Below are 14775 nucleotides of genomic sequence, written 5' to 3'. Positions count from 1 at the left end.
ATAGGGCAAGTCTCTGTGAGCTTTAGTGATGGAGGAGGAACAGGGATCATCAGGGCCTGTTGTCAGATTTAAGGAATGTACTATTGACCCAATATCCCTCAGCGTTGTTAATTGAAGCCTGAAAACTCTGAAACCCATTAGGGCACATTTGAATACATTCTGTAATACCAGGATGCTCGTTTCAGAGTCCATTTGCGAATATCTTTTATTTTGCTAGTAAATTGATGTTGTAACTTGTCGCAGCGTGTTTGCTCATGTTGAGTTGGCAGCTTTCTCTATCTGTAAATTAAAGTAACTTTTTTTGTGGCTAGAACCCCTTCTCTATAATGCTTATAGTGAGCTTTTAAGATTAGTGTCTGGGTCAATGATATTTTATTTTTCGCTTTCTGCTTTCTTCTGCTCAAACATTGCTCTTCAGAAATGTTAAATACGCAGTGGTTTCATTAAGCAAATCGAAGATTTGAATGCAGTGAATTTTGTGGACAAATATGTTACTTGCGCATAACTCCGTAGGATGCAGGTTATCAACTCCTAGGAATCATGCATGCCCAGAGCGATTGGGGTTTAAGGGGGATTTCCTATTCTTGTAGACATATCATAGCGATATGGAAATCATGTATGGCTTGCACTGTCATTAATCCTGCCAAATATATGTTGTGCCAGCATGTGGGTTGCTTGACGTTTTTCATTCATTTATTTATTTTAGATGATTCCAGCCATAACTGGTCAGATGAGTTAACTGTCAAAACCAGAGCAATGTATTCATGGACCGGACAGCAACATTATCTCATGAAGATGAATTTGCATATGTATATTTTTACAAAATGTATGGTGTTAAGAATAATGTATTGTTTTATATGTTTTACTTTGTATGCTTGCTTTTATAAACTATGTATCTGTGCCGTAAGGCTAACATTGAATAAAGGCATTTGAATGAACGAACAAGAAATGTTAAATCCTTGGAGAACCAGAAATGTTTTATTTTCTGGCTGTTGCCAGACTTAGTGATCTTAGATGCAACCAGGTCTAGAGTAGAAGTATGGGAGAGTTATATGCACAGACCAAATCCTGTCATATTGTTTAGATGAGATTTGGTTAACCGTGGTAGTTAATTCCGATGCTGTCTTCGCCAAGAACATGTCAATATGTTTACGATAAATTGTGCGCAACATGGCTTTGGTACGTTTTTCTTGCTAAACGTGATTCATCAAGTCAAATAATATAGAAAAATGATCAGACTAATCTAAATGAGTCCATTCTATGTTACTAACGTAAACCTTTCTAGATAGAATCCAATCTAATGTTCGACCATTGATGTTTGTGGAAAACAGAACATTTTGTTTGAAACTTACATTTTGGACAGATGGCCAAAGATCTTGAGATTTTCATCTCTTGTGGCATTAGCATGTTGCCCCCAGAGCTGAGTCACATAGCCCACCCCTCAACGGTAATATGAAGTATGACAGGTTTGACATACAGCTGGGTAATGACATCAAGAGGGTCGACATATCATACAGAGTGCACATGACTTACCTCTTCGAGTGGCCCAGACGTCCCCAAATACCCTCTGGGTTTCATTAAGGTTGTTATGTTTTGTTATTTTTTATGTTTTTTGGCATTGATATAGTGCTATATTTATCATTGGTATGGCCTCAAAGTGCTGGTATGTTCAACACCCGTGGGAACCATAGTCCAGGTCAGTTGTCATAGGGTGCTTGTGTGCACCAATTATATGCGCAAACCACAATTGTGTTCACCATGCACTCCTATTAATGATGCTTGTGTATTTGGATAAATGGTAAATAGCACAATAGTGCTTTTAGGACAATTTAAGGTGCAGGGGAGATAACAGTCAACCCTGGCATATGGGTTGTAAAATATACGAAAACAAAGTAAGTTCCTAATAGAGGAACTCCCGTCCCCTGCACACTTTCACTAGCTCAAATAGAGCCCAATTATTAATATGACTTAGATACACAAAATATGTGTGTACATACTTTGCAATACTTATTATTTAGTTTAAAGCACAAAAAAACATTATTTTAGTATTCAATGAAGAACCTCCACACATAAATTGTAGGTATTTCCAGTTTCTTTAATTTTCAATAATTCATAGTTGGCCCAACGCGTTTTGAGAAGTTCATCTCTTCTTCAGGGGCATATTGAACAAAATGTATCACATCTAAAGGGAAATTTCAACAAAACATGTGATTATCTATATGATAATATATATTTAAAGTCAATCATAATTCAATATATTGTATTCACATGCATTCTCATCAGGAAAGAACCCAATGTACTGCTGGCTTAGGTAAATATCATTAAAGTAAACATATTCACTCAGTTATTCAACTATAAAGTTGTTCGGTCTATTCTATCCTAGACAATCAGGTGTGTCCAACAATCAATATACCAAATTCAAAGTTTCAAGTAGTAGATATTCTATATATTTTTTTTAAAAAGGCATTCAAGGCTCTGACCGCCAAATGGCGGTGTAATAGGGGCATTCAAGTAGGAGATATCATTGTCATTGTTGGTAGTTGACAAGAGAAAGAGTGGTACATTCATAAATGGAGAGCTATTAATCAATGATTATTCATGTTGAGAGATATGAGACGGGCTGTATCTTTAGAAAAGAATATTAGTCTCCAAAGGTTTTTGTGCTTACCCTTATGGTAAGGAAAGTAGTCACCGTGAAGGTAGAATGGCAACAATCTCAACCCGGAGATCACTCTAGGTTGTGGGCAATGTTGAGAGATTGGAGCTGTCCTGAACCTTTGGTTAAAATCTTGGAATGGCTCAATAATAATATCCAACTAAAAGTTAGGCTGGATCAGCGTGGTTCATTCTCTGGTTGGATTTTCATCAAGCAGGATCTACGGCAGGGATGTGTGCTGGCACCGTTCTTATTTAATCTTTACATTTTGGGTATTGGGCTTCCGTGGTTGGCATCATGGCAAATCCCCCCAGATTGGGTGTCCTGAAGTTGCAATATCTCTTACACGCAGATGACCTTGTCGTTATGGATTGTACCCCAATTGGTCTTCAAAGGTCTCTAAAAACTGTGGCTGATTATTTTGGGGACCTGGGCTTGGATATAAATGTGCCCAAGTCAAAGATCCTTGTTATTAATTGGCACAGGAGTCCTGGAGGCAGGCTTCATTTTGTTTGGAACATAAATGATTCCAGATTGGAGGAGGTCACTGAATTTAAATATCTCATTGTTGTCCTAAGAGTCAAGGGATCCTTGGGTGTGACGAATCAGGTTATCAAATTAGAAGCTATTGCTGCTGTTTCCAAACTGCGATTACTAGATAGGAAATGTGGGTGTTTCTCCCTCCAACCAGTATCAAAAATGTATACTCAAGTCTTGGTTCCCAAATTGATCTACAGGGCGTAGTTTCTAGAAGATGGCCTACTCTGGTCAAAGCTCGATTCTTTCATTTGGAAACAAGTACTGGCACACTTCCTAGGTGTCCTAGCTACCCTGGAAGTAAATGGTATACCGCTGGAGGATTTGGAGTATAGACCGTCCAGGGCTAAGAAGAAACTATTTGAAAAGGCATGGATTGAAAACAGACGCTGTCTCGAGACGTATACAATCTCTTCTCATTTTTATTGGAATATAAAGCCATTTAATCAAACTTAGAAATGTAGATATCTGTCAAAGTGATGTATACTCGACATGGGAGGTAAAAGTCTTAACCTTTCTTTATTTCAGTTATATATCATTAGCCGGTGCCCCGCACTGCCGCCCTCCTCGTCCACTCGACATCCACTCCAACCGTCATTCGAACTCTCATCACGCTCTCCTCAACATTCTCTCTCACGCGCAGGCAGGGAGCCGCGGCACTTCCATAAAGACAAGTCATAAGAATACTACATCACCCCCCATTAATATTAAACAGGAGAAGAAGAAACTTATTTTACACACAAAAAAAACATTTGTGCACAATCACATAAAGTTACAATCAATATTGGAAATACAATGAATGAAATTACCGTTACATACATTTGTTATACAGTTACAATCAGAATTGAAAACAAACTGAATAAAATTACCTTTGCATAAATTTGTTAAATTAACTTTGCATGTCATAATCTCTGGACCAGAACGGTAACCTTCTTTCTCTTGAACTACGTATAATCCTACTTTCAAACACCTCATCTCCCTGTTGTCGTTGTATGTTTGCTTCACTAACTCGTCTCACAAAGTCACCATTCACATTCTCAATTCTATTTAGAATATGGTCATCACCAAATAAATCACTTGCTCGTCTCTCCAATTTGACTTGCATATTTCCTTCATTCTTACCTTTCCACATCCATTTACTAACCGTATCCAAATTCCATACTGATCCTCCCGCAACTCTAACCGCTCTCCTGAACACTTGTATCACCTTGACAGGACTGCTGTATTTAGAGTCACCCTTCTTAACATTTCGTCCAAACTTGATTCGCACGAAATCTCCTGGTAATATTCTCAACTTAGATTTTTCTGAAGACATGCCATGCCTTTCTTGATGTTTGTCAGAACTTTGTAATCCTGTAGTAAAACTTTCCTACGATTAACCCATTCAGGATTTAGTAAAGTATTGGGAGCTCTCCCCCTCATTAATTCAAAAGGAGAGACCTCCATCCCTCTTTTAACAGACATCCTAGTGCTCCATACCCTCTCCTTAAGAACTTTGTCTACCGGTATGTTGTTACTCAAAGCCGGTGTCCAGACATTTGGTCGAATGAAAACTGGTCGAAAGACATTTGGTCGACGCAATTTGGTCAAAAACCAAATGGTCGAATTTATTTTTAATTTATATATATATTTTTCGGGTTTTCGTTTTTAAAAAAAAGGGGCTTTTAGAAGAAAAAAGGGGGTTTGAGGGGGACCCCCCCAAAAAAAGGGGTGAAAATAAAAAAATAAAAAAATTCGACCATTTGGTTTTCAACCAAATTGGTTCGACCATTTGTCTGGTCGACCAATTTTTTTCGACCAAATGTCTGGTAACCCTCAAAGCCAACTCCACTGCCTCTACAATTACACGGTTATATCTCTCCACTAACCCATTGGTTTGTGGATGGTATAACAACGAAAATCTCCATTCAATTCCTGATCTCTTAGCAAATTCTCTCATTTCTCTACTTCTGAACTGAACTCCATTATCACTCATTATTATTTTGGGAAATCCTTCCCTTCTGCAGACCTGCATGATGCATTTTATTATCTCATCTGTATCAATTTTACTCACCGCCTCGACTTCCACCCACCCTGAGTAGTAATCAACCAATACTATCAGGACTTTCTTCTCCCCACCCAACCTCACATATGGTCCAATAATATCAATTCCTACCATCTCCCATGGTGCATCACCTTTGCCAATGCTAATTGGCTTAGACTTGACAATCCTGCAACTCTTGCCACTGTTCTGACATGGCCAACAATTCCTAATAAACCTCTCGATCATAGGATCCATACCTGGCCACCAGTATTTCAAACGCACATTGTTCTTTGTGCCAGTGATACCAGGATGGCCCTGGTGTGCCTTCTCAATAAGCTCACTCCAAAACTTGTGTCGGGGAATCAATTTGTCTCCCCTCACTAAAAATCCATCCTCCATGGACAATTCATCTTTAACTTCCCAAAATCTCCTAGAACCTTCGCTGATTGCCCTTTTCTCAGGCCAACCTGATTCAGTGTATATCCTTATCTCTTTCAATTCATCATCTTTAGCCAATTCCTCAATCCACTTCTCTTTGGATGTAACCTCAAAAAGGACCGCCACCATTTCTTCATCTAAATCCACACTTGTCTCACCACTCTTTAATGGTAATTTAAATAAATAATCAACAACAATATTCCTTTTCCCTGGCACATATTTCACAGAAAGATTGTAGTCCTGTAGTTTTAGACTAAGTCTGGCTAATCTCGGTAAAACTTTACACATTCCTCTCACCGTAAGAACTTCAATTAAAGGTTTGTGGTCCGTTTGAATTGTAAATTTGTTTCCCCACAAATATTTCCTTAAGTAATTCACCGCCCATGAACAAGCCAACAATTCTTTTTCAATCACAGAATACCTGCTCTCTGTTTCTGAAATAGCTCTAGAAGCATGACTGATTATCTTCTCATTAGCATCCTCATTTATCTGTGTTAAAACTGCCCCTAAACCACTCCCACTAGTATCCACTGTGATCTTAGTCAACCTCCCAAACTCAAATCCTCCCAATTCCAAAGAGTTACAAATTCCTCCTTTTATGCATTCAACTGCCTCACTGCATTTGAATCCTTTTTTAACAACCTTCTCTACGGTTCTGTTACACTCGCAACATTTTTTACAAACCTGTTGTAATATTCACATAACCCCAAAAACGATCTTAATTCGTCTTTGTTGTTCGGGTTAGGCGACTCCTTGATTGCTCTCATGGCATCTCTTTTGGGTTTATAACCCTTACCATTCACGGTATGCCCTAAATACTCCACCTCTTCTACTCCAAATTTATATTTGCTTTTTTCAATTTTTAACCCAACTTCTTCCAACCTCCTCAACACTTCCTTCAATCTCCCATCATGTTCTTCAGATCCCTTACCAAATACAATTATATCATCCTGATATACAAGCGTTCCACTTAAACCCTTCAGCACATGCATCATAACTCTCTGAAATACTGCTGCCGCAGACGCTAGGCCAAACGTCATACGTTTATACCTATACAGCCCATGTGGCATAATAAATACCATAATGTCTCTACAATCCTCTCTCAAAGAAATCTGATGATAAGCGCTCGAAAGATCTAAAGTAGAAAACATATCAGCATTATCAATACGATTCAACATTTCAGATATAATAGGAAGCAGGAAAATGTCAGTTATGGTGTTTTTGTTGACGTCTCTCAGGTCCACGCAAATTCTAAGTTTGCCATTTTTCTTCAATGTAACCACAATGGGGCTCACCCATTCAGATGATTCAATTTTCTCTATAACTCCTTCAGACTCCAATAATGTAAGTTCTTGCTCAACCTTGTCAGCAATGGCAAAAGGAATTGGTCTGGATTTTGTGTGTTTAACAGGCATCGCTCCCTTCTTGAGACGGATCCTGTGCGCAAAATTTTTAAGCATACCTAATTTCAATTTGCCTTCTTTCTTTTCTTTAACGTCCTTACTTTCATGCGCTTGACTCCTGTTTACGAACAGAATTTTATCTTCATTACATGGATCCAACCTGATTCTCAGTCCAGCTTGATCTCTCCAACCCAGTACATTCACACCTTTTTCTGCTACATACACTTTCACCTGAGACCGTCTGTCTTTGAACTGAACAATACACGAAAACCATCCAAGCATCTTGATCTTAGATCCTTCAAACCCACCAGGATTTAGTATATCTGACGCTTCCATCTTACTCTTGAGGCCACGTGCTACTAAATTCTTCCATGTTCTCTTAGTAATAATTGTCCATGGCGAACAACTGTCCACCTTCACCTTCAGTTTCCAGTTATCAAGGAATACTTCACAGCTCGGGCATTTAAATTCTCCATCTGGTGGCTCATGTATCAGGAACACCCTTTCTTCCTCCAATTCTTCCTCTTCTTCCATAATGGCAGAGACTTTCTTTCTCCTTCTACACGTGACCGCGAAATGACCTCTTATACCACAATTTTTGCCCCAATGCTGGGCACTGTTTTGCATAGGCATAATGACCAGTTCTGCCACAATTATAACATCTGTCTCCTTCTCTCTGTTAGGTATTCTGAAATCTCTGATCATTTTGAACCCTTGGTTCATTCTTCACCCAATTCTTTCCTCTATATGAGCTCCCTCTTTGTTCAAAGCTCTTCATTTTGTTACTTCTTCCTGCATTGACTTCAACCTTATCTTTGTTTCTAACATTTGTTCCACCTCTGTCTTTAGGTCGTAGTACGTTAACCTGAGCTTGTTCTTCTGTTTCTTTTTTCTGTATCTCCTTGCTATTTTGCTTCTGCATACTGTGTACAACCTCTTCTTTCTTGCTCTTCATCTCCTTCCAGCACAATTGACTGTGTTCTACACGTTTAGCAATCGCTATAGTTTCCGGTAGGGATGGATTGCCAACCATCCACAATCTGTCTTGTACTAAGTTGTCCTTCGAGTGGATAATGATCTGGTCTCTGATCAACTCATTAAGGGTGATGCCATTGCCAAATTGGCAAGTTCGTGATAATACTCTTAATGCAGAAACATATTCCTCAATGCTTTCATGTTCCCTTTGTACTTGTGTATAGAATTTGTATCTGTTTATGGCTACATTAGTTTCTGGAGCATAATACTTATCTAATTGTCTTATGGCCTTATCGTGCTCATCATTGTCACCAGCTTCATCTACAGTCAATTCTGGTAATTCTCTGAACTTCCTCTGCCCTTCCAACCCCAATGCGTGTAACAGTAGTAACTTCTTTTTGCGGGATGTGAGTTCTTCTTGTTCTACAGCTTGAATATAATTCAGCCAGAATTCTTTCCATTCTGACCACAAAACCACAGGTTGACCTGGAGTAGGAAGGAAACTTGCCGGCGGTTGGATGCTAATACCTTGCATGTTCCTGTGGTATTATTGTTCTCTTATATTCTTCAATTGTGAATGTCTCCTAGTACACACCTTTAGTTATATCAGAGTATAATCCCCTTGTTAAATAATACTACTTGCAGGACGTGGAGTACTTATATTCTCAAGAACTGTGAAGAAGATGAAGGGATTACTGTCTACTCTTCATTCTGCCTGGTTCCAGGTCAGGCAGATCATGTGACTAAGGCTCATTGCGAGTCCTTTCCTTAGACCTTCCAGTTACGCTGCGTTTACAAACAGGTTATAATGTGATTTCCACTTCCTGGACCGGCAGAGGGCGGAGCACAACGCAGCACAAACCAAGGCGGTATACGCGTCAGTTCGGAGCACATGCTCTTCTTTCCGGTCCAGCTGCGGACCAAAAATGCCTGCACAAGCCAACGCGAAGTGTGCGTTAGCTCGGAGCGTCCGCTCTCCGTTTCCTTATTTTGCTGGGTAACACCAGCACAAGCGTGTGCAACGTAGCGCTGCGACTCGGAGCGTCCGCTCTCCGCTTCTTCCTTAATTATGCTGGGTAACACCAGCACAAGCTTGCGCAACGTAGCACTGCGGCTCGGGGTGGCCGCTCTCACTTCTCTTCGCCCCGTGGGTCCTCAGGACGCCGGCATCCTCGTCGCCATTTGATGTATACTCGACACGGGAGGTAAAAGTCTTAACCTTTCTTTATTTAAGTTATATATCATTAGCTGGCGCCCCGCACTGCCGCCCTCCTCGTCCACTCGACATCCACTCCAACTGTCATTCGAACTCTCATCACGCTCTCCTCAACGTTCTCTCTCACGCGCAGGCGGGGAGCCGCAGCACTTCCATAAAGACAAGTCATTAGAATACTACACAAAGCCCTCAAGAGAATACTGTTTTTATATGAATTAATTGGATTGTATGTTCTCTTTTCTTGTTTTATTTTGTTTTATATGTGTAAAGTTTCACTTGCTGAAGCTAGGTCACACAATAAATAAATAAATAAATACATATTTTAAAAATACCATTTCCTGATTCTTGAAACCTTCATGGTCTAGTGGCTAAACAAAAACAGTTGAATGAGTATTTTATTTGTTAGCAATAAATTACAAATGAAAAGGTGTTCATTACAAAAGACTGATCAAGAGCCCAGCTTGCCCCATTTTATAAAAAAGGGATTGGCATGGGGCAAGCTCATGCTACATTAGATACATGCTTTGAGAAGGAAAAGAACAATTGATCACTTACTCAATTTCTCTCTTTTTTGATAAATGGAATACACAAAGTTTTTGTTAGACACTGTTATTGACATTTGAATAGTGTTCTCGCCAAGACATTTTGTACCCTTTGTTGGCCATTTTGCATACACTTTGGAAGACCGAGGTAACTTGAGTTGTTGCAGTCCAGTCTGGAAGACACATAGGCATGCACTAACTGGACTGATAATTTAAGTTTAAGCATTTCCAAGGTTTATATTTGCTGGAGTTGGCTAAAAGCAGAACCTCCATCTTTGTTTATCTGGGTTATCCTTGTCAATTGAGTCTTGATTATAACTTTTTCAATGGTTAGTGGACAGGGATTGTGAGCATATGGACAGAGAGAGTGAGTCCATGTAATGCAAGGTGGCCCACAGGGAGCAATCGAAATTGTTAATTGCACTGAACTTCAACCCGTTTCTATCCTTCCACACACTGATTCTCCACATGGATTGGGATTATGTATCTGCAGAACACATTTCAGCAAACAAGACCCTGCACACCCTGTTTATGCCCCGGCCCTCTACCTTCCTGCTACTGACATCCTACTGTCTCTGCCCTCGCTGCCTTATCTTCCTCCTCCATCTCTGCCGCCGCCGCCCAATCCCTTTTTTCTTCTGCCTGTGCAAGCCGTTCTTTCGGATTGTAGGTGAATGTCTATTTTGCACTCTGGTGTGGGGGCTGGGTGGACTTCCTTTCAGCAGGGACACCCCTGTGACCACTGTGCTGTCAATATAAACATTTTAATAGCCAATGCTTTGGTAATAAGAAGATAGGGATTGTTGAGCCTTATCTATCTAAAGCCCCCTCCCCACAAATACGCCTGGCTATTCTAAGACTGAGACTTTATTTGTGGCTCACGCGTGATGTCTTAGCCCAATGTAGGAAAATCAGTGATGCAAGGAATTTCTGTAGATTTTGTAAGAACTCTGTAATAAAAGAACCTCTAGAACACATCATTACAGAATGTTCAGCACTTGTCAGCTCGAGAAACACGTTTTTTGAGAAGCATATGTTTTCAACTGCAAATATGATGCCTAAACTTAGATGGGCTTTCATCATTAACTCACCTAATATGAGTTTAAGAATAGCTACGGTGAATTTTCTTTAATCCCTAAATCTGAATGAAAATGATAATGATTTACCGACATGCTGAAAACATCTGCTGTATGAATTAATATATTCAGAAACCCATCATTCTGTTAACACAAGATGGATATAAGATTATAACAATAGTATCGTTTTAAATAGTTTCTGTTTTATATCGATTTTACATTGACAATTAATTTTTTGATTCTTTATTAATGTAAATAATGTAACCCTTTTTTTCTTCTGTAAAATGTAAATGTTGAATGAAATATGTATTGTTCGTATTTGTGAATTGAAGAAAGTTGATTAAATTCAGCTAAAATTCAATAAAAAAAGACCACTGTCCTGTTTTATCCTTATGGGGACATCCCTCTAACTCCCATTTGTTTAATTTCATTTTGGTTTGCAGTAACGCGGTTTGTGAAATTTCAGCTGCAAAAAAAAGACCTGCTCCTACCCACATTCTCAACGAAAAATTAAAGTGGGAGATGCCATTTCCATCCAGATGTAATAGCATTTAGGTATCGTCGCCACAGGTGTAGAACTTAATTCCATTGTCATGAAGTTATTGAGTGAGTGGATGGAGGTACAGTTCGAGTAGCAATGATGAGACTGGTGCATCCTCAGGAAATGTGTAAGTACATTTCATAAGAGGAGTCTCAAAGGCCTCCATGATCATAAAGTGGGTTCTGGGGCTCCTTAAAACTCAATAGAGTGGGCACACGTGGACCTGAGAGCATTCCACTGACATTTTGTCACTTTCCCTAAATGGCTTCTCCTTCTCCACACCGGATAGGGATGTGGTTGCCACACAACACCACCATTGCAGCAACTGGCATTACGGAATGCATCATAGTCCAGCTACATCCTGGCAACAATGCCAAACCCTCTCCGACAGCAACCTCCTTAGAGGCTCCCGCACACCATTCTCTGGAGCGTTGCCAGCACTGATGCCCCTTCTCTGCAGTTTGGGCAATGCGGTGGTCCTCCAATGGGCAGCACATGAACTTTTCAAAGCACCAGCCAAGCTGTGGTTCCCAGCTGCTGCTGGACACAGCAACATGATAGGCCTCAGCAAGAGGCACCAGACTCCTGAAGGATCTCAACACACACTGCCGTTTTCCCCATCTCTTCTCTGCCCCCCAGAGCCCCTTGCCAGAGAGCCTGATTATCTCTTGTCTCAGTACAGTAGTGTTCTATAGAACAGGAGCCAATGACTCCACCATCAATGCAGTGGTAGTGACAGCACCCAGCATGACCTCACCAGCAATGAACTGTGACGGAGCAAAACTGAGCCTGCAAACTTCCAACTCTATAAAATGGAGGTAACCTGCTACCCTCCTTGGTGGAATCTTGGAACCTGTGCTCCTCTTAGAACCAACGCTGGTAATGTCCCGCGGGCTCCAAACTTCCTTTATGACTGGCAGCGGAAGGCAAAGGTCAGCTAGTGGTTTCATCACTTGGATGATTGAGAAGTCTTTTTGGATGGTGGCTGCCTGCCTATGAGCTGCCCTCCCTAAAAGCATGTTCATTTGTTCGTCACTCGCGCTCATTGAAATATCTGCGTAACAGGAAGGAGCAGGAGCCAGGTGGTAATCCAAGTATGTATAAAAGAACATCTGCATTCTTCTTGGGTGGTTGGAGATAAGCAGAGCTACGTGACTGTTCATGTGAAACACCCCAGGCCATCCTTCATCTCTGGCTGGCGGCCATTTCACAAACCCTGACGTGCAAAGTAAGGCATAGAAGCAAGGTGCCTGCCATTTACGCCTTACTTTTACACTCCCGGGCATTTTGTAGCCATTTGAATGTGGAGAATGACCACAAAATTGAAATTCGGTTTCTGGCGTACACGCATCCTCCGACTTCAAAGGGCAGATGCGTTTACACCTGCATGAGATTTAAAGCATGCACAAAAGGAATGAATTCTCACAGAATCTGCCTGTTTTTTACACCTAATAAAAGTAAGCAGACTCCATATGACGTTTTTGTAAATAAAGTTTGCAAAGTGTTATTTGAAGGTAGCATTTACGTATTTTACAACACGAACATAACATAAAGAGTAAAGTCAAATTTGAAATTGCCTGTAGGGGGCCGCACCGCATGCAAGACCCCTCGCCCACTGACGGCTTGCATGACGCATACACACTATTTAGATTTCATCAGCTGGCCGCATATAACAGAGAGCAAGCCACACAAAGGGGCCGATTCATGGAACAAACGTGCGCCGAAAATCTACGCGCAAGTAGGCGCAAGCAGGCGCAAGCGGAAAAAAACAGGCGCACGCGCACGCGTGCGATTCATGGAAGTCCCTGCGCGTGTTCACCGCGCGATGTGCGCCAAACCCGTGCATGGCGCACAAGTCACTGCAACATCGCGAAAGGCGTGCGCGACGGTGCGCGACGCGCACAGTGAAAGCGCACAACCTCAGCGCACACAGCAGAAAGTGGGCGGGACATGGGGCGTAACGCGCGGAATGGGGAACAACACGCGAAAATAAGGGCGTAACTGGGGATGCACTGCACGGAAGCAGAGGTAACGCCCACACGCACACGAACCACACGTATCCATGGAATGGAATAGGGCAAACCCACGCACAGCCAAAGCCGCGCACAAGCTGAAACACGTCCGCCACACGAAGGCAGGCGGTAGAGTCCCAGCGCATCAAAAAAGTGGCGCCGTGGGAAGTAAAATACGCGATTGAGCGGGGTACTTGTATTCCGGGGGTGCGCGGGAAGTTACACACGCGAATGAGCGGGCTACGTGTATTCCGGGGGTGCGCGGGAAGTGACACACGCGATTGAGCGGGGTACGTGCATTCTGGGGGTGCGCGGGAAGTTACACACGCGAATGAGCGGGGTACGTGTATTCCGGGGGTGCGCGGGAAGTTCCACACGCGATTTGGCCGGGTACGTGGATATCAGGGGTGCGCGGGAAGTTCCACACGCGATTGAGCGGGGTACGTGTATTTCGGGGGTGCGCGGGAAGTTCCACACGCGATTCGGCCTGGTACGTGGATATCAGGGGTGCGCGGGAAGTTCCACACGCGAATGAGCGGGGTACGTGTATTCCGGGGGTGCGCGGGAAGTTCCACACGCGATTTGGCCGGGTACGTGGATATCAGGGGTGCGCGGGAAGTTCCACACGCGATTGAGCGGGGTACGTGTATTTCGGGGGTGCGCGGGAAGTTCCACACGCGATTCGGCCTGGTACGTGGATATCAGGGGTGCGCGGGAAGTTCCACACGCGATTGAGCGGGGTACGTGTATTTCGGGGGTGCGCGGGAAGTTCCACACGCGATTCGGCCTGGTACGTGGATATCAGGGGTGCGCGGGAAGTTCCACACGCGATTGAGCGGGGTACGTGTATTTCGGGGGTGCGCGGGAAGTTCCACACGCGATTCGGCCTGGTACGTGGATATCAGGGGTGCGCGGGAAGTTCCACACGCGATTTGGCCGGGTACGTGGATATCAGGGGTGCGCGGGAAGTTCCACACGCGATTGAGCGGGGTACGTGTATTTCGGGGGTGCGCGGGAAGTTCCACACGCGATTCGGCCTGGTACGTGGATATCAGGGGTGCGCGGGAAGTTCCACACGCGATTTGGCCGGGTAGTGGATTTCAGGGGTGCGCGGGAAGTTCCACACGCGATTGAGCGGGGTACGTGTATTCCGGGGGTGCGCGGGAAGTTCCACACGCGATTTGGCCGGGTACGTGGATATCAGGGGTGCGCGGGAAGTTCCACACGCGATTGAGCGGGGTACGTGTATTTCGGGGGTGCGCGGGAAGTTCCACACGCGATTTGGCCGGGTACGTGGATTTCAGGGGTGCGCGGGAAGTTCCACACGCGATTGAGCGGGGTACGTGTATTTCGGGG

Source organism: Ambystoma mexicanum, chromosome 7q, assembly GCF_040938575.1.
Source record: "Ambystoma mexicanum isolate Mex_15411 chromosome 7q, UKY_AmexF1_1, whole genome shotgun sequence".
NCBI lineage: Eukaryota > Metazoa > Chordata > Amphibia > Caudata > Ambystomatidae > Ambystoma > Ambystoma mexicanum.
The sequence above is the reverse complement of the archived record's forward strand: the minus strand, read 5'-3'. Positions refer to the sequence as shown.